This window comes from Amblyomma maculatum, chromosome 11 (genome assembly GCF_055883805.1).
Source record: "Amblyomma maculatum isolate TAMU_Amacu chromosome 11, ASM5588380v1, whole genome shotgun sequence".
Lineage (NCBI taxonomy): Eukaryota > Metazoa > Arthropoda > Arachnida > Ixodida > Ixodidae > Amblyomma > Amblyomma maculatum.
This window is the reverse complement of record NC_139354.1, coordinates 144,996,521-145,018,126: the sequence shown is the minus strand read 5'-3', so window position 1 is coordinate 145,018,126 and position 21,606 is coordinate 144,996,521. Positions and strand designations below refer to the sequence as shown.

General features: G+C 47.5%; 1 long non-coding RNA gene across 1 annotated transcript in view; it reads left to right on the top strand.

Moving 5' to 3' along the window:
* Positions 1–9,721: 9,721 nt before the first annotated feature.
* LOC146175122 (uncharacterized) overlaps positions 9,722–21,606 on the top strand; it is a 43,185-nt gene continuing 31,300 nt past the window's right edge. Inside the window, exon 1 of the long non-coding RNA XR_014701834.1 lies at positions 9,722–9,773. This is a non-coding gene — a long non-coding RNA (uncharacterized LOC146175122). The remainder of the gene's footprint in view (positions 9,774–21,606) is intronic.

Genomic DNA, 21,606 nt, shown 5'->3' with positions numbered 1-21,606 from the left:
GTTGCTTAATGTTCTCTATTTATCCGTCCTTCAGACTAGCATACTTACTAGTATGCTAGTCTAGTAACTGGTATGCTAGTCTACTAGTAGCTGACAAATACTGGCGCCATCTATCGTACAGCCAACAAGCTTTCTCCGACGTAGCAAAATTTCGCGCTTCCAAAGAGAGGAGTCGGCGCTCCTGTCTATCTTACTCCTTGGTCGGAACCGTCGCCGACTCCTCAGCTGTGCGGGTGACTCAGGGTTGCTGCCGCCCCCGTGCGAGCTGCGCATGCGCCAGGAGGGAGTGACCTGACAATGTGCGCAGCTGACGTGCCGGGAAGCCCGCCGACTTCTCCGCAGCGCAGTGACTGAGAGGTGCCGCCTAAGAGAGAGAAAGAGAGAGAAGGCAGAGAGGTTAACCAGGAAAGCTTCCGGTTTGCTACCCTGCACTGGGGAAGGGGAATGAGGAGTTTAAAGGAGAAAGATAGAAGAGAATGATAGGAAAGGTAAGGCGGTTAAGGCTCCTCATTGAAGAGAGCAGGTGAGAGGCAGAGGATGGCACGAGCTGCTGGAACACCAGAAGAACGGCTACGAGGCTGGAGGCTTATCGTGCCCATTTCGCATGGCCATAGGTTTAACCATGCTTATACGTGGCCAACCTTTTCTTAAATAGAGGAGCCTTAGTGCCGCCGCATTTTCAGCGCCGCGTATGCGCAGTGACGTCATTGCTCTTCCCATGCGGCGGAGCCACTCCGCATGTTCCGGGTGTAAATATGTGGCACCGTGCCGGTACCGGCGCAGTCAGCCAAGGAGAAGTTGAGCGAAGGAAAAGGAGAGGCTGATCGCCTTTGCCGAACGAACCTTCGTTATCTTTGCTTCTGCGATTCTACTCGGCATGACCATTGGTCGACCCACAGCCAATTTGTTTTTAATTCCTTCTCGCAGTGGATAACTTCATGGTGCCCTTGGGTAGGCTGCTTAGCGGATTATAGTCAAAGCGAGAAGGCACAAAACAATAATAGTGTAAACAGCTCATTCAATCGACAAGCCATGGCCGTTGACTTGGCCGTATATTACAATTAAGGAAAACTTCTGACAAGCGCCCTCGATTTTATACAATATGTCGAACCAACTACGCGGACGGTTCCCGGCGATATCATATCACTTTGCCTAAGATAAAGTATTCATCTTCAAGTCACCTTGGTAGCGGGTTAGCGAAAAATCATAACCAAGTTTTATTTTCTGCAGTCACACACTGGTTGGATTCATGAGCAAAAGGCAAGATATAAGATTGATTTACGATATATGTATTTCGAATTCCAATTGGTTCATTGTAACTACAGGTGGCTACTGAGAAGTGAGACAAATTTTGCACCCTACCTCCCCCAACACTCATTGAACTAGGACTGAAGAAGGAACTAAGAAGGATCAAGGCAATAAAGAGGCCACTAACGCTTCGAAAAACTTTGAATCAGTATGTCAACGCCTGAAATTCGCCGAGTGAAAAAAAGAACACATGTGTGACGTCGAGTTGCTGCAAATACTATCGGCCCCTTTCCCTCCGGAGCTGAATATATTTGTTATTAATTTCTCTTAGAGGTCACTCATTTTATAGCCCCTTATTTCACAAAACAAGAATTAAATGCTCAGCGGTACAGATGTTCTGTTTCACCCTGTGGAATTCTATAAAGCTTATCATAGTCAGAGGTATTTGGGTCGAACCTTTACTAAGTGTGACGCCGAGTTGCTGCAAATACTATCGGCCCCTTTCCCTCCGGAGCTGAATATATTTGTTATTAATTTCTCTTAGAGGTCACTCATTTTATAGCCCCTTATTTCACAAAACAAGAATTAGATGCTCAGCGGTACAGATGTTCTGTTTCACCCTGTGGAATTCTATAAAGCTTATCATAGTCAGAGGTATTTGGGTCGAACCTTTACTAATGCACCATCAACCACCAATCAAATGTTGTACGCAACTTATTTTAAATGACAGCTTGAGTACGTTGCACCAATAAGAGACCCATTTCACGTCTCACTAACGCAGAGTTTTGAGACACTGGAAAAACGCTCAGCTCGCTTCATCATAATTTCAAAAAAAGAGAGCTAGCGTAACACAAATGAAACTACTATCAAAACATCTCCTATTATAAGATCGTCAAAAACACGCCCGAATTTTGCTCTTCTACGAAATTTATTATCAAAATATTTTTTACACAGTGTTTATATCAACCGAGAACCATTTATTTCTTCGTGGCTAGACCATACTCAGAAAGTTAGCATATACCATATTTTAACAATTTGGTGGTTTCTAACTCAATTTTCCCAAAAGTAGCAAGCAGTGGAAGAAGTTATCGAACTATAACAAACGCTTATACGTTTAGAAGCGACTTCGAGTGTTTGTTTTTCTTCCTATTTTCTGTAGCATTTTTGTTTGTGTTCTTATTACGGTAGCAATTTTCAGAAACGTTGAACTGCTTATTCTTTATGCATGTAAACTTACCATCGTGCACTTTGTATTTTGGTATTCTCTGCTTATCATCATTTGCAACTGCATCTTTTGATTCTTTTTCTTTTACGTCGTTTATTCTTGCTAGTTATTTATAATATTTCGTATTGTATTGATCTCTCCCCTCAGTAATATATTCCGTACCCTAAATGAAATACAATTCTTTACTTTGTAGCTTCACAGTGGTCCATGCCACTTGCTCCAAACGAGAAAGTCGAAATTATATCTGTAATAACGTCCTGGCGCCGTGATTATCCAGCACGACGACGACTGACAAGCCAAAATACGATTTAACACCGCTCAGAGGAATGCAAACGTTTTATCTGGCGCCTCCCGCTATCTCAGAGGTTTATGTACGGCATCCTGGGATTTTCAGTCAACCTGACAAACGCTTTCAGTGTTGTACCTTGCGTGTTTAGGCTACATACGTCTACACCTTTCTCTTATAAGACTTTAGCTCAGCAAGAGGTCTACCTACGGATCATACAGTATACCTTGTCCCATGGAAAATCTACAGAGCCATATACTATGGAGCTATAGTAGTCAGGACAAGAATGAAATTGGCTGTACTGAAGAGGAATCAGAGGTTCCGCCAGTAAAGGAGGACGAGACTAAGAAAGCCTTAGAAGCTATAAAAAAGGGGAAAGCGGTTGGGAGGATCATGTAAATAATGATTTGTTGAAGTACAGAGAGGATATACTGCTGCGAAAATGACCACCCTGTAAAACAATGCCTGATGACATCGATGGTACCCGAATGTTGGAAGAATGCTAACATTATCGTGTTTCATAAGATTGCGACGCTAAGGACTTGAAAAATTATAGACCAATAAGGCCAAGACAACCTTAGAGTTTAATCAACCAAAGGATCGCGCCAATTTCCTAAGGGTACCCTACAATCGATCATATCCACACTATAAACCAGGTGATGGAAATTGCTGGGAATATAACCAGCCCATATACATACCATTCGTCAACCATGAGAAAGCATTTTATTTGGTAGAAACCTCAGCGGCCATGCAGGCATTGCGAGACCAAGATGTAGGTAAGCCATATGTGAAAATACTGAAAGATATGTGCAGTGGCTGCACAGCAAGCGTAGTTCTGCATAGTGAAAGTTATCAAATTCCAAATGACAAAGTTGTTAGGCGTCGGCCTGAACATCTTCGTTTTTACAGATCGGGCACTCTGGGCGGGGATATAAATGTTGGAAGTATGACCACGTCCTAGTGACAGCTGCTGCAAGGGCAACACCGGCACGGATCCTCCTAAGCGCAACTTGCTCTGCACGGGTGAGATTGCGGGGAAGGAATATCGCACACGGAGGGATAAGTGCGCGTATGCGGCGCCGAAGTTGTTCTTTTCTTGACAGAAGAAGTGTAGCGTCGTCTACTTCGAGGAGCCGTGGGATTGATGCGTCTTGATTCACAAGGCGAGCTGGTAAATCAGCTTGACTTTGGGAAGGCAGCAGATCCCGTGGGATCCCCTCAATGCGTATTGACTGGGGGAGGCGCGCCGCGCGATGATCGATATCTTGGCAAATTTAAGGCAGCGGCTGAGATGTTGGAGCAGACATACTGCTTGAAGTGCGTCAGTCCGGATGACAACGTGGGTTGTAGGGAGCATGGTTATGGATGCCACGGAGCAGAGTGCCTCCTGAACTGCCACGAGCTCAGCGCAGAAGGTTATAAGTGGTTCCGAAAGCTGAAACGTAGAGGTCTGATTTAGGCTAGGTCTCCGTGGACAGTAGATTGCTGTTTCGGCTTCAAAGCGTTGCAGGCTTCCATCCACGTACACTACTACGGAATCTTGAGGCAGGTGAGTATCTTTCTCTTCAAATTTCTGGCGAAGCAACGTTGCCGAATTGGCAGACGTTGGTCTGCGGATGTCAGTTGGCTTGTTGTCTCCTAACTGTACAAATTTCCAGGAAGGGAGAAGTGGCGCAGGTGGCTAAACAATAATGTGTGCCGTTTCATACGCCCTCAGTGCTTGTGTGGAATGTGACAAAGTGGCCTTAAGTCTGCGAGCATCACGGCGCTGCTGCACCAGTTCATCGATGGTGTTGAGCTGCGGATACTCCTGTAACGCTACGACCGGTGCGACTCGTGGAAGTCAAGTTATGGTCCTCACAGCTTCTCGATTTACGGCTTCAAGGCGATCCCATTGTGCTCTTGTAAGATGCTGGAACTGGGCCTGATAAAAAATACGTGGCTGCAAATCGCGTTCTTATCTCCGAGCCTTCGCAGTACGATAATTCAGTTGTATACGTGCCTTCCTCGAAGTAGGGTCTCGCGTAGCAGCCAGCTCAGCTTGACGGCGAGCTGCCCACAAGTTAAGCAGGCCGAGATCTGGTTTCGGTCGACCTACATCAATCCAGGTAGTAGTCGTAGCGCTGGTTAGCGCTCTTTGCATACGGTCAACAAAGAGTGACGGCGAATCTAGACATACTGTCGAGACATGAGCCAAAGCTGTCCTAGTTGATCACAGAACATTTGCGGCGTAAACGGCGGAGACGGGAGCGATGGAGACCGATGATGATAGGGTGGTGATCACTTCCCCAGCAGTCTGGCTACATGTGCCATGAGGGAGTTCCCGCGCCCAACCACCACGTCGTCTGGATCATAGGCAACACTACGTATGTGACGCACAGGCCATGTTGCTGTCCCAGGTTGATTAAGCAGAACAAACAGGGCATCAGTGAAGGCGTCCCGCACGCGCCTACCTCGAGGGCTTGCAGTCGGATACCCCAATCCGGGTGAGGGGCGTTAAGTCGCTTCCAACCAAAATTGGACACCCGGGGTATTGCCGACGAACACTTAATAGCCAGCCAAGATTAATATGGGAAGGTGCGCCTCCAGCTGGTCGAACGTAATATGAGACAAGAGCGGTTCCTTTCAGAAATTTCGCAGCAACTACTACTACCTCTTGGTATATCGTGCACCAGTTTTCGAGAGAAAGGCGCACATGAGGAATACGCGTTTCAACATATACTGCCGCCTTTCCCGCGGGAGAAGCAGTCTGCACGCGACGGTTGGTCATTGACGGAGACACGTAGCCGCTGAAGCCCGGAATTGATGGCAAGGCGTTCGTTTCCTCAAGTAACATAGCCCACATCCGAAGCTTGTTCAATCGGAGCCGGATCTTGAGCTCGGCCACTTTTATGGAAATGCCTCGACAGTTCCACTGTACTACACCAGGACGACCGGATTTCGCCATTTTCGCGTGCTAGTCCAAGCGATGAAATATCACAGATGTCAGGTTGGACAGCTAGTTGACCATATAGCGGAGCAGCGATGTTGCAGAGTTATCATTGGCCTATTTGGTACACTGGAAAGAGGCAGCAAATGGCGCTGTTGCGCGGGATGAAGGCGGCGGTGCTGGGCAATTGGTATATTTCGCGGTTACTTCTGCAGCTCACCGACGTCAAGCAAGCATATCGAGGGGTTGTCGGAGATTAGAGACCTCTGCTAAGAGACGATTAATTTGCTCATCCACTACAGCCGTATCGTCGTCTGGTAGATCAGTACGCTGCTGTATTGGCTGTTGTCGACGGCGTTTCTTGAGCACCGTATCGTTAGAGTTTTTCTTAGCTGGAGGTGCATTCGAAGCGGGCTCAGGAAGCTCTGGCCACTCGTCAGCATCCCACTGGAGAGCTGCAAAGTTATTGGATGTCTGCACTGGTGTCATGTCTTCTATTGGCCAACGCTTAGCGTTCCGAAGACGAGCTTTCTGCGTTGGATTTTGCTTTGTCGGACAACTTTGAGATGTTATCTCGTGGTCGTCCGATTTGCAAAGGCCGCATCGATACTTAAACTTTCCTTCTGACGCTCCTTCATCGGCAGTAGTAAAAGCGCAAGATTTGCGCATGTGCCCTGCCCGGAAGCAGTTGCAACTGCAAACCGTACTCGGTTTATACGGCTGCGGCCTTAATATGTAGCCGTAGTAGTACAAACAGGCTGGGAGTGTCGGAGGACCCTGCAAGGTGATCATGCAGGAACGCCCCTTTCCTATGTATCGCGCCTGTATGACTAGGTGCGTTGGGCAGTAGAGCTCACGTTGAAGGGTCGTTTGATCTCCGTTTATGTCGACGTTGTAACCGACGCAAAGCTGCAAGTCGGAGCCTTCAACTAGATACCCTTGCACAGACACTGAGATCTCACTTGTTACTGAAATACAACTAAGCGTTTGGATACGTTCCACCACAGGTAAGTGTCGGGAGCCACACTGCTATAGTGTTTGACTTCTTCCTTGCCATGAAGCCCCGAAAACCTCGTTTCGAGACACGCGTCCGCGTGGATGATCCTGTTTGGTATATCGGTCAGGCTTTTGTTGGCTAGAGATTTAATCGCCACTTTATAAGATGTCTATCCCGGTGTAGGTGCAACCTGGTTTTCGATAGTTAAACAGGAGCGCTTTCCTTGATAGCCACCACTTGCCGAAGACGAATTCGTTTGATTATCTTACTAAGGACGCTTGTGAGGGGCACGGGTGCTCGGTGACACGGATGGTGGTGCCGGTAAGTCCATTGGAGAGCATCTCTCCTCATGTCGTACTGTTGGATGTCCATCTCGGCATGTAACTCAGGTCCAGCTGGTGCGGGAGCACCAAGCTGGACCTGAGGCCGATGGTCAGGTTGAAGTGTCGACGGCAGGGCAGAAGTTGCAGCGAGCAATTCTGGCGAAGCTACCTTTGCCAGCGTGGCAGCGGCAGCACTAGGCCTAGCCTCCTCGCCGATCTGAGCGGCAATCATGCATGGGTAGCATGCGCTGGAGGTCTCGCAACCAGACGCCGAGAGGACGTCTGGAGCTTCCTTGGAAGTAGAGGATCCACTTCTCTGGAGACAGAACAGGTGCTTACAAGGACGGCAAGAATTTTCAGAGGAGCGATGAAGCCGCATAGCACGAAATCACTTCTTCTTCTCTTTCACTGGTTTTAAATGTTCTAAGCTTTTTTATACTTGCTTTTCTTTTATTTCATTGCTGCTTGTGTTTGCTTCAGGTCTTTATTTCTCTGTTCAGTTCTGGTCACTAAATCAATTGCCCATTGTTCTCTGCTATTTTTTTGGGTAATATTTCACGACACACTCGTACTACTAGGTCATTTGTTTCTTTTTTTGTCTTGTGTTATTTATTTTGGTCTTAGTTTTTTTATTATATAACGACAAGTACAGCGCTAGTAAACTTCTTTTTGTTGTTTCTTGAAGTTCCTTTTTTTTCGTCTTGTTGTTGTTGATGGTCCCGTCTCCTTGCTTCGCCGAAAGAATTTCAATGGGCCGAAATAAATTAACAAAGTGATTTAATTAAAATAATAGGTTGGTTGGATAAACAAGCACAGCACAGTCGAAATAAAGAACAGAAGAGACAGTGAGTTGGGTCGCCCTCCGGCTTAGGACAGTCCGTCGTCCCAAGCGAGCGTACGGGAGACCGTCAGTCTTCTCCTTCGCTCGGGCCGAAACTCCCCGGGCTACCCATCGCACCTCGTCGTTTTCGCGCAGTCCCACGTTTCCGTGAAAACGTCCTTGGTGTCCCCCGTTCACACAGATTCGTGGAAAATCGTAGCCGAGGTCCAGTTCGCCGAAGCGTCCCAACCCCGGCCTTTCCACCCCTGGCATTCCACTCTCGAGGGCGCGCACGAGATTTACGGCTGCCCGTTACACATACCAAAGAAAAAAAAACAACACCCAACGGGCACTCGACGGGGTCCGCCGACGGCGTTCGGAGCCTCGCGCGCTAAGCACCAGGCCAAACAAAGAACGGCCGAGCGCCTTTCAATGCGCGAGACCCCCCGCCCCTCAACAAAAACATAAAACAGACAACGCGCACACGCAGAGACACTTCGCACTGTAAACAAAAACAAGAAAAAGGTCCCCCTACCTGGGTACGGGCTCCACTACACCCGCGCGCCTCGCGGGCCGGCTCTCCGAAACGGGAGGAAACACACAAACACACAAAAGGAAAACCCGAGTAAACATGCACTATTGACGACCTTACAGCGCTGTTTGTCGTTATATGTTTTCTCTCTTGTCCCGTTTATCGCGCTGTCGATACGGAACATCGTCACCAACTCGCCCAACAATTGACCTTCGTTTTTATTTACCTCTTTTCTTCTTTGTATTTTTCTTGTATTAGCCTACAATTCCTAGCACCGCGGGGCTGAAGATCATTTAGATATTTCCATCTTTTCCTTTCCTGACACTGCAGATACAATGTTAAAAGAATTACACGGGTTCAATGCTGCTTAACTGATTGTGGAGTGATAACTCTGGCTGCGAGCTACCAAGCGTTGCAGCAAACACAATCAGCGTTACGCTGAACGCATCAAAGTTCACCGGCGAATTAGATGGCGGTGGTAAACACGTTTATTGTATTTAAATACGGGGGACACCTAAATTCTGTCTTTAAGGGTATGACGCCATAGCGTAGGCTAGCAGCCCATATATAAAATCTCGCTTTAACCAAGCCGTATGAACTTGCCTTAGTGGCCTGTAGGGGTCACGTGAATACCTATGTTCTGGTAGGCTGATTCTGACGTGACCGTCCCATGTGAAACGGTAGACTCAAGTTGGCAGCTCTAGCCACAATGCCACAGTCCCACGTCGACGGCTTGAAAACCTACAGTAGTGTAGCTTCCGCGACAAAATTGTGTCAAACGAGAAAGGGAAGGATTTTCAGTACCCAGTTAAGGAATGCTATTCACCGCATCACCCATGGCCTGCCTTCATGTGCCTCGTGTTCCAATGTACGAGTTATTCACCTTGCGATAATATTTAAACGGATAATGCCAGCCATTCATGTCGGACATTAAAGACGTTGTGCGAAAGTGAGGGTGTAATGTTGTTCAAAGAGCACGGTTTCTCACAACGTTGCTTCCCTTTTATGAGTATAGCGGCTGAGAGAAATAACAAACGCCCTAAAATTCCATTTACCCTAATCCAGGTCGCATGCCCGGTTTTGTAAGCATAGATTACTGAACATATTAGTAATGCGTAGCAAAGTTATGGGATTCGTTTTGGCCCTACGACTCATTTTTAAGACCTCTGTGTAATGCGAAGAAAACAGCTGCATTCTGTCATTTTTAATTTTTTCGATTAAGCTGACTTCTGCTAGCATAATATATTTCGTTATTGAATTTGTGTTCAATAAAAAATGCTATTATCGGTAGCGATACAGAAGAAACACTTCAGCCGCTTCTCTAGACGCGTGTCTCTAAGCATGTTCGTCCTCTTTCTTCCAGCCATAAAATTGGGATCCGCGATGCCGAAGGAATATACGACGGCATTAAAGGTAAGAATAGGATTTGATGCACACTCCCTGACTAGGAGTTCTCAAATGTTGTAGTATATACGTGTGCAAAGGCCTCAATAGGCCTGCGTCTCTATCAGCTACGGTCGGGATATGAAGAACCGCTTCCAAATTGGGAACCGCTTCCAAATTGTAATCACAATTTGAGCTGCTTGTTCACAAAAATTACAGGCCCAGAAATGAGCACTTTTAAATGCATAAATAATATTTTATGTATAAATAACATTGCCGCTAAAAATGAACCAGCTCACATGAAAGGAGTTTGTAACAATGTGGCAACATTATTTTCTAATTAACAAGTCTCTTTTTTAACCTATCCCATTTTTTTAACTCTCTTATATGTTTAGCCACGCTATATGTAGAGCATACGCTAAAGCATTTTGGAATCGGCTATTTTGACCTAACTCCCAATAAATTTGGTACTGATATAAAACGAACCCAAAGAATGAATAATTTCTTTAGGAACCATGGCCCTCAGGCCGCTTTCCCTGGCCACAGAAAAACAGCATTGACACAAGACGCAATTTTATGGCGAAGCCCTCTGGGTGTCAATAGGTTGATAGCTGACACGGCTTCAAATGAGCGACGTGGCACAGTTCAGTTTTCGCAGGCCGATAACTTGGTGCGATCAGGCGGAGTATTTTAGAAGCTAAAGCACTTATCCTTCTGAGCGCCACATATGGCCCGTCATAATGGGCCAAGAGTTTTTTGACGTAGGCCGCAGCGCCGATACGGACGCTAAAGCTAGACGAAATCACCTATAGATGATGTGACATGCCGGTGATTGGTATGATATTGTCACCGTCAAAAAGCCAGAAGGTTAGAAGGCGGGTTTATTCACAATGACGCGGCACTGGGACGCGGCAAGGCTGGAGGGAGCTCGAAAGAGGGAAAGACGAAGGTTGTCTTCCGGGTCACGAACGTGGTTAGGGCCCGCAAAAACGTCAGTAATCCAGTCTGGCCGCATGACGCCCCACGAGAGTGATTAGTAATGTGGCATTAATTCCCCTATTTGAAAGGCGCCGTCCTCGGTGCTGTTAGCGATCCGAGCAACAAGGAACATCGATTGTATCGGGTGGCTGGGCGAACAAGCGGCTAACGAGCATGGTAGGGTTTCATTCGTGCAACATGAATCACTTCGGACGTTGGCCGTCGAGAGGAACAAACAGTTCCCTGGGGAAGAACTTCAAAGTTCATCTCGCTGAATTGGCGGACTACCTCATACGGGCCAAAGTTTCGCCGAAGCAGCTTTTCACACCGCCCTCTTACACGGATTGGGCTCCAACCCAAACTCGTTCTCCGGGCTCGTAACTCGCATTTCTGTTACGTAGGTTATACCGGTGAGATTCTTTTTCTTGCTGGCACCGGATACGCTGTAGAGCAAGTTGTCGAGCGGTCTCGGCATGCAGAACGAATTCATCAGCACCCATGACTGCGGGATTAGCACTATCAGGAAGCAGCATTTCGTCCATCATAGTCGTGGCCTCGCGGCCGTGGACTAAACGAAACGCAGTGAAGTGCATCGTTTCTTGCGGCGCAGTATTATACGCGAAGATGACTTAGGGAAGTATTGCATCCCAGTTTCGATGGTCCTTGTCAACATAGATTGAAATCATATCCGCAGTTGTGTTATTAAGTCGTTCGGTGAGCCCATTTTTTGTGGGTGATAAGCGGTTATTCTTTGGTGGCTTGTGCCACTGAGTCGTATAACTTCCTGCGTAAGCGCCGAGGTGAAAGCTGTTCGACTGTCAGTTATCATGACTGCGGGTGCACCATGACAAAGTATAATGCTCTGCATAAAAAAACGTCGCAATTTCAGCAGCGATTCAGCGGGGAGAGCTTTAGTTTCACAGTAACGGCTGGGGTAGTCCGTGCCGACCACAATGTACCGATTACCGAGAGAGGACTTTGAAAACGGGCCGAGTAAATCCTGCCGACTTATCGGAACGAGACTTGCAGCGGATCAATAGGTAGTAGCAGTTCGGCTGGCTTAGTCGGCAGCGTCTTTCGACGTTGGTTCTGCCGGCAAGTTTTGACGTAGCGCATAATTACCGCAGTGAACTTAGGTCAGTATACTTCTGGCGTATGCATGCAAACATTCGGGAAAAACCCAGGTGACCAGAAGAAGGGTCGTCATGGGACGCCTGCAGGACTTTGTCGCGAATAGCCTGAAGTATGATGAGAAGGTAATTAATTAGTTTTCGTCGACACGTAGTTCTTCTTGTACAGGGTTTTGTCTCGTAAACAGAAGGATAACAATCCGCACGAGAAGATTGGCGGCGGAGTGGGATTATTTCCTTCTAGGTACTCAATAAGATGCCGTCGTTCAAGGTGGTCTCTTTGTTGTTGGGCCAATGTGTCAGCGGAGATGGCGCCAAGAAATGAAGAATCGTCGTTGAGCTCAGTGCTGTTATGCTGAAGAGGCGCGCGGGACGAGCAGTCTACATCACTGTGCGTCTTGCCTGATTTATACTCGATGATAACACTAAATTCTTGAAGTAGAAGGCTCCAGCGTGCTAGCACCCTGAAGGATCTTTGAGGTTCGCCAATCAACAGAGTGGGTGGTGATCGCCCACTAATCGAAAAGGCCGGCCATACAAGTTGGGGCGAAATTTTGTCACTACCCACACAATAGCAAGACATTCCTTTTCGGTAGTGGAGTAGTTCACCTCGCACCTAAGGTGCGGCTTGCGTATGCGATTACGCTTTCCAAACCATCCTGGCATTGTACGAGGACTGCTCCCAGGCCGGCGTTACCTGCGTCTGTCTGCAGCGTTGTGTCGGCTTGCTAGTCGAAGTGACTAAGTATAGGTGCCCTTTGTAGATGAGTTCGTAGTTTCTCAAATGACCGTTATTTGCTCTTGACCACAGCAGAAAGGTTCGTTCTCTTTAGGGAGGTGAGCTAGGGGCTCAGCTATGCGCGAGAATTTATTCACAAAACGCCGATAGTAGGCACGAAGACCCAGAAAACAACGCACGCTTCACTTGTCGGTTGGAATCTATAAAGCAGCTATGGGGGGGGGGGGGGGGGGGGGCTGCTGTCTTGTCTGGGTCTGGGCTAACACCCTTGGCATTCACAATGTGGCCCAGAAACTTCCGCTCTTGGAAACCGAAATGGCACATTTCTGGCTTAAGCGACAGGCCGGCTGAACGAATGGCTTAAAAGACGGCGCGCCGGCGGCTCAGGTGTTTCTCGAAAGTGTCGGAAAAAATAACGTCATCCAGGTACACAAGGCAAGACTGCCATTTCAGGTCAGAAAGCAGTGTCCAGCATCCGCTGGAACGTCATACAAACCGAGCATAGGGCGAAATGGAGCACCCAAAATTTCTACAAACCGTCCGGGGTAATAAAGGCGGTCTTCTCCCGGTCGCGTTCGTCCACCTCTATCTGCGTAAATTGAGCGGAGCGATGAGAAGTATTTGGCGTGGCGATGACGGTCGAGGGAGTCATCAATGCGCGGTAGAGGATAAACATCATTTTTGGTAACCTTGTTTAAACGGCGGTAATCGACGCAGACATTCTAGTAGAAATTAAGAAGAAGAAATGGACATGGGCAGGACATGTAGTGCGAAGAGAGGATAACCGATGGTCGCTGAGGGTAACAAACTGGATTCCAAGGGAAGGAAAGCGTAGCAGGGGGCGGCAGAAAGTTAGGTGGGCGGATGAGATTAAGAAGTTCGCAGGGGTCAAGTGGATGCAGCTAGCACAGAACCGGGTTAAGTGGGGAAATATGGGAGAGGCCTTCGCCCTGCAGTGGGTATAATCAGGCTGATGATGATGATGATGAATCGACGCGGAACCGTAGGGTCCCATCGTTCTTTGCCACAAGGACAACAGGCGACGCCCATGCGCTCGTCGACGGCAGGATCACGTCGTCCTGGATCCCGTTCCTTTGAAAAGACCCGATAAGGCGACTGACGTAATGGTCTCTGGTTGTCGTCGACTATATTTCGATGCTTTGTGAGCGGCGCAGAAGAGGTTGCCATCGCCCTCGCAGCCTCTGACTCCTCCTCCAAGTACATCATAACCAAATCGCGAGGGGCTTGTCGGAATGTCCAGCAAGGGTGGACTGCTCCCCTAGCTTACCGCATATACCAAAATTGCAGTCGAGATTCGGATCCCCGTACCGATCTCTCGTTTGGGCTCCAGGTCACCAAGGTCTCCAAGGGAATGAGGCAGCCGACGCCGCCACCCGCGCGCTTTCTCTTCGGGCATTTCCCACGGGACCCGACGCGGACCAGGATTTTTATTTCAGCCCAGTTTACAAATTTAAAGAAATATGTGAATATTACAGATCTACACACCAAACTCTTCCCACCCCGTGCAAAGGGCTGGGGAAGGCTAACGAGCGGGTGCTCCTGCGCCTGCTCACCAATACAATGTTGTGCACGGCTATTCTAAAACATTTTGATCCGCAATTCGACGGGCTGTGCTCGCATTGTGCGGAGGTGTCTGACACCTACCACATGCTGTGGGCCTGCCAGCAAAACCCATCTTTGCCCCCTACCCCCAACCCCACACGAGAGAACTGGGAGGCGACCCTGTCCGGCTGCTGCACCCTAGAGGCCCAAAAGGTCTTAACGCAGCGCGCCCGGGCTGCGGCAAACGCCAATGGAGTGCCTGTCTAGGCATCCCACCTAGTGTATATACCTATATGTATTAAAATAAATATTTTCACCACCACCGCCGCCTAACCCTGGAGGTCGTTGCAAAGCCATCCCGGAAAGAGTTGATAATGATGTCTAGGCAGGGTTTTTGATTAGGCAGGATGTCCAGGTGGACGTCAGTTTTAATTGCACTAGTCGGTGTTTCTAATGAGTTTGTGATTTCTGACAACGCGCACTGCCCTGCGCAGTCCGGGAGTTCTTCAAAATACTCAATCGTTGTTTTGCTCGCAACCGAAGTTCGTCACCAAAAGCTCGGTTCGCCTGTCGACCCAGAAGCAGCGACATGTTGGCTTCGGCGATGCCACGAGTTCGGGGGCTGCTATCGCACTCCAGTCACAAACATGCTCGATCTTGACGTTATCACATCGTGATCGTCACAGACTCAAGCTTCTATATGTGTTGCCAAGGTTCGGCTTCAAGAGTGCGGTGGGCGACAAACGATACGATTAGGTCCTTAAGGTGATCACAGCGCCATACTCCTGGAGGAAATGTAAACCGAGTGTAAGGTATCTGGAACACTTAGAGAGCACAGCAGCCGGGGAAAATTACGCCTCGGATGTCTATTCGCGAGGTACAGACAGCAATCGGTGTCACCGGAGCTTCCGGACGTGAAATCTGGGTTTCGCAAGGGCAGAGGATCTAGAGGCCAGATTGCCAACCTTCGCTGGACCATGGAAAAAGCAAGAGAATTCCAGAAACCCACCTACTTTTCTTTATTGACTATGCGAAAGCGTTTGACTGCGTAGATCACAGCAGATTGTGGCAAGCTCTCCAAGAGATGGGAGTTCTAACTCACCTCGTCTCTCTCCTCTGTAACCTGTATGAAGGGCAAGACGCCACAGACAGAAGTGGGCATGGTCTTCCTGATTGGTTTCTGATTGAGAAAGGCGTGAGACAAGGCTGCATACTGTCGCTCTGCCTATTTAACCTATATGCAGAGTGCATCATGGGGAAGGCCGGTCTCGACGAGTTTTCAGCTGGAGGGAAGTTTGCTGGAAAACATATCAACAACCTTAGATATGCGGATGATGCCACTTTAATGGCAGAAAGTGAAGTGGTACTCAAGAAACTTCCGATGCGCGTACAAGAAAAGAGTGAGACGTTTGGGCTTAAACTGAACATTAAAACGACAAAGGTAATGACGTTTTGCCCTATCAAGTCCTGGAGCATCAAGGGACAAGAACTGGAAGCTGTGACAGATTTTCTCTTCTTGGCCTCCAAGATTACCTTGGAAGTAGACTACAGCCATGAAATTAGGAGACGCCTGCTTCTGGGAAAGAGAGCCATGGTTAACATTGACCACTTAGTAAAGAGCAGAGGCATTAGTCTGCCAACCAAGATCCGTATCACTCATGCTATTATCTTTCCAGTTGTGATGTATGGATGCGAGAGTTGGACTGTGAAGAAGGCTGACCGCCGAAGAATTGACGCGTTTGAAATGTGGTGCTGGCGGAGACTCTTGAGAGTTCCTTGGACTGCCAGAAGATCAAATCAGTCCATATTGTCGACCATAACCCTGACTGCTCATTGGAGGGTAAAATTCTAAAGTTAAAGCTCAGCTACCTTGGTGATGTGGTGAGAAGAGAGGAGTCGCTGTAGAAAGATTTGATGTTGGGAAAGATTGAGGGTCCCCGGAGAAAGGGTAAGCAGCGAACGCGATGGTTAGATGGCATTCTCGAGGCGCTGCAGATGAAGTAATGTGATGTTAGGAAAATAGTGAGAGACCGAAAGGCGTGGCGTGACAGACATCGTCCATAGGATCACAAAGAGTCGGACACGACTGAGCGACGGAACTGAACTGAACTGAGAAACTGGTCGGAAATAACCAGCCCCTATACAATGTATTCATTGACTATGAGAAAAAATTTCATTTGGTCGAAACCACAACGGTGATACAGGCAAAGCGAGATCGGGGTGTAGGTGAGCCATATGCGAAAATACTGAAAGATATGGGTAGCGGCTCACAGTAACCGTAGCTCTGCATAAAGAAAGTGATAAACTGCCATTTAAGGAAGGCGTTAGGCAAGGAGACACGAGCTCAGTCAAGCAGTGGGAGCAGTTAGGCATTAGGGTGGATGGAGAATATGTCAGTAATCAGCGATTCGCTGATGACATTGCCTTGTTAAGTAACTGAGGGGACCAACTGCAACTAATGATAAATGATCAAGACAGGAGAAGCAGGAAGGTAGGCCTAAAGAATAATATGCAGAAGACTAAGGTAAAGCTGAGCAGCCTTGGAAAGGAACAGCAGTTTAATATACGTAAGGAAGCGTTGGGAGTAGTAGACAAATATGTCCACTTAGGACAGGTAGATACCGCATATACGCAAACGCACCAACTCGCCCAATTCAGCATTCTTGTGCGTGACTAGATGCTATTTTTGAATAGACATTATGTTACTTTCAACTGTTTTTTGCCTTTTTATTGAACTTTGTATTCTTTTTCTTGCTCCCTATGTTACTGTGCATTAATGCTGTTTCCAAACTACAGCATTAATTTTGTGTATAAATAACAAACAAACATCTGTCTTGCGTCATTCGTCACTTATGTAGTACATGGAGTAATCAGTGCTGCCAACCCTATTGCAAAAACCAGCGTCTCCAGTGCGAAACCAGTAAGATTTTCGCGCTGGCTTTCCACTGGATCTGCTGGACACGCTGGAGGTCTGCGATATTCACTGGAGCAGTAACGGGAAGACACTGGCTGCACTGGTGCGATGGGAGAAAAACGCTGGGATGAGACTTGACGCTGGGTGTGTCGCTGGCATCCGCGATGCACTGGGAGAAGCGCTAAATGTGCGCTGGGCCGCACTGGTCCCAGTGTCCCAGTATAGCCGGTGCGGCCTGCGGCGTCAGCCGGAGTAGCATCCCTCAGGGGCCAACAGGGCAACAGCGTACTTTCAATCGACCATAGGGGGGTATATGAAAAATATGGTTCAAGCAAGCGCTTTTTGCTGCGAAGTCGTTGCGCATTTGTAAGAAAACAAAGGCAGTATCTTTTTTCTAAAGTTTCCATGTTTCGATAGGTCGTTTCGAGCGTTTCGAGAGCGACAACGATCGCCGCGCCTCGATCTCATGACAGACTGACGATTAACGCACTACTAAAGCTGCAATTGAATAATGTGGGCTACCATGCATAACCAACTTCACAGCTGATCTTAATGGCACTCTAACCCAATGATTACTGCCAAAATGTTCAATGCGGGCTCAATCGCAGGCGAGCGTAGCCTGCACCACGGCCCAGTATCAACAGCAGAAAGAAAAACTAAAATGAGGAAGAGAGTAGTTTACCGAGCGATGGGTCCATGAGAGAAAAAGGAACAACATACAGCGCTTGTAATACATAATATTTGGCGTGTTTTTCAAGCTTTTGCGCTCCTTCTTACTCTGCGTATCAAGCAGCCGAGCACTCGGTCATCGCAACGCTTCCCGCAATGTTTATATACAAATAAGGTTTAGTTACACGCAATTAGGGTCATCGCTGCAGCGCTTGCCGGTATTGAAGCTTGGTCGCACGTTTTTCCTTGAAGGCTTCTACTAAAGCTCCGTGTTAAGCGAAAATTACGCCCACGGTAGCAGAGCCCCACCCAAGAGCCAGCGTTGGTAAATTTGCCAGCGATGTCAAACTCCACATGTTAAAATGATTCCAGTGCACAAAATACCACGCATAGGCACCCAGAACATTAGTTGCAAGTCGTGAGAGCAGACAGCAAGCTAAAATGATCAAGAAGTTGCAATTGTTAGAGCGGTAGCAATGGCCTGTAGACTGCGAAACATGAAGTCCCAACCTTATAAATGCGGGTCCTGACATAAAATGCATAAATGTTTTCAGAAAATCCAGTTCTCGGCGTGGCCGAGTGGTTAGCGTGCTGAGCTAGTGATTGGAATGTACCTAGGGACTTAGTTCGAGGCACGCTTGTTAGGCTGTTTGTTTTACTTTTTTAAGTTTTTTTATGTACCTAACTTGTTTCGTTACTTTTTACTTTTTATTTTTTATCCCACGGCTTTTTTTTCCGGGCGAACAGTGCCGCCAGCGCGAAGCGTCCCAGTATGCCGCGTCCCAGTGCGCCCAGTGTCCAGCGTCATACTGGGACGATAATCAGGTATGGCGCTGGGGCGCTGGCTCCCAGTGGCACTGGTTTTTGAAATAGGGAACTGTGAAAACTAAGGAACGAAAACTCAGGAAGCATAGTATAATAATCAGTGATTAGCTCGTTGCATCGTTTGCAATATAACACGAGAGGCCTCAGATTAGAAACACATAAATATTTATGGAAACCAGAAAAATGCAATGATATTTACTTTATATGTCCTACAGTTTTCGAAACATTTCAAGAATCTAGGTCGGAAGGGGGGGCACAGGTAGCGATGTGCATAAATCAGTAAGGCAATAGTCCCACTGAAAGAGTGTGGTGGCCTTAGATTCCTATCACCGTAATGAAATCGTAAGAATCGCAAGATTCGTGAGCAGCGCATCTGACATGTACTTTCCCAGTATAAAGTGTATTGCTCTTCGTAACAAGAAATAACATGAACAGTGCATCCTGTCGGTAGTAGACTGAGAAAATGCAGAGACGAACGATAGCGATTGGTATTCAATGTGTCCTGACTCTCCAAGTTTTGGAACAGATTGATTTCATTTAAGGGGTTCACTTAAAAAGGACTCAGGCTGTGAGAGGCGCCGCAGTATAAAGGATTTTAAATTTCAGCCATCTGGCGTTTTTTTTATAAATTGCTCTTATATCGCACAGCACACGGATGCCTTACGTTTCGCTCCATCGAAAAGCGGCCGCCGCATCTGGTATTTAGATCAGCTTGCCTCGGTAGAGCAGCCTAGCGGCTCAAGCACTGCGCCACCGCGACGGGGTATTTGAAGAGAGACGATCGATTTTTGTTAGGAGACCTACGCAGACATTTTGGTGCACTACCGGGGGACCAGAAGCCGGTATGCTCCGCCCCACAAGTTGGTTAACAGGGAACCATCAGTGTCTGGCGGCAGCTACAAATTCTTATCCATGCCTGTCTTTATACAGCAAGATACATCCGATCGTATACAGGTAACACGTGTCCCTGGTGTCGACAGAAACCGACAATTTATTATATCACATGGGCCTGCCAGAAAATAGATGCAGTGCCGATAATTCACAACGCCCCGCCGGAGCAGTGGGAGGCTGCGCTCTCCAGTTCGGAGTCGAAAACCAGCTGTGGCTGATTGAACGGGCCAGCAGGGCGGCAAAGGCCGCGGGAGTCCTGGATTGTGGACACAACCACGGGAGCTCTAGATTTTTGCATTATATAAAGTTTTTTCTCTCTCTCTCTTTCTCGTTAGGAGACAGAAATGGAGCAGACAGACAGAGGGTGGCAGCAGAGGAAGCAAAAATAGTTTTTCGAAAGCGGGGAGACTTCCTCGCCGTGGTGGTGCAGTAGTTTAGATGCCCGACTACTGTGCTGTAGTACCCGGGTTCAATCCCGACCGCCGGCGGCGGCGTTTCGATGGAGCCCAAAACGAAGAGGCGTCTTTGGGCTCCACGATGTCTGCGCACACTAAAGAACCAAGGGTCGAAATTACTCCGGAGCCCTAGAATACGGCACCACTTTCTCTATTTTCGCTTTGAAACCTACCTTCCTCTCTTCCCATATAGCGCGGCTCCGGTGTTCGCAGAAATATTTTGACAGATACGGCATCTTTCCTTTGCCGTGGGCCAATTATTATAATTATTATTATACCAGCAAGAATAAACAGAGTGGCTTGTAGGGTGACATTGTTGAACAATAATTTAAAACAGCCGGCCCTATAAGACGAAAAGATAGAAGAAGAAAAAAATGTCTGCCTCTATCTGTCCTTGTCCTAGCTCTGTTTTAAAATAACAGGAAGAATAATAAGCATGGACAAAGAGAAATGAAAGAGAACCATAAGAGATAGGTGCCTGCTTCGAAAGGAATCACAGGCGCAGGAAGTAGGGGCAGGGAAATAGGTGGGCGAGTGAAATTACACACTGCAGTGATAAACTTGCTGGCAGTTGGCGATGGCAGAAATCTTCAAAAGAGGTGAAAAACTCATCTAAGTGGGTCTTGCAGGGCTGAGAGTGATCAGCTTTTGTCTAGGAAAATGACAGAATTTGTATTTAACGGAACACGACTAGTAACAGTGGAAATCATTTATTTAGAAAAATGGTTAAGAAGTTAGAGTTCGGGTTGGCGGGGTTTTAATCTGAGCCTCTCTTAGGTGAGGCCCTTGACCGAGCACTTGAAAACAAGGACCTTTGTGTCCCGAGGTCGGCGACGGATGGTAGGCCGCCTCCCAGTTCGACTAGGTTGAATTTTCATTAAGTAGTATGTTTTAGGTTTCCTTAGAAGCATATAAAATGTATTAAACGTCCGAATTGTGATCACAAATCTTGTGTTGATCTTAAAACGGCTGTGAGCTGATTGCGAGCATTAAAGGTTCGCTGATTATAACCATGTTTGGAGGCCGTGGAGGTTATAGTCCTTTCATGTAACCAGGCGATTATTACGACCAGGTAATCTTTGTAGCTTTAAACGGAGACATTGCAGAATGCCGTAATATGTAGTGATGAGCTGGGGATAGTCATGATGGGAATGATCAGTTGTCCTGCAAAGGGAACCCTTAGACTGAAACTTGTGCAGGCTCATGTATTATTGGTTCTTGATGACCAGCAATCGATATTATTTTGTGAGGGCTGGTGTCTGTCTTAGTTTAAGATTTTTAAAGCGAACAAATATACTTGTGGGGCCTTGAGCTTCTGTACGTTGTTTGAGTGTCATGAACGAGGTGTATATTAAGAATGACTCGCGGCTAAAGCGTTTGCTCGATACCCTCTTTGTGCGACTGCTCAATTTATAGCCCCAGTTACAAACAAATATAATCCTTCAAATTCATCACCATAGTTCGTGCTAGATATTAGGCCGGATGTTATTTAGCGTGCACCTCGCTTCGTAGTGTCATGGTGCGAAATTTGGCACGTCATTGAAGGTGCATGTCCTGTCTTTGTTGGGCGGTGCTGGCCAGGCTAATATTGAGCTTTTGAAGTGCTTGCCGCCCAACAGCGGTACCAGAGAGGCAGGACGTTTCAGATAGAACGTGAGCCTCTAAGAATGCTTCGCTGGTGTTTTGGACGACACATTGA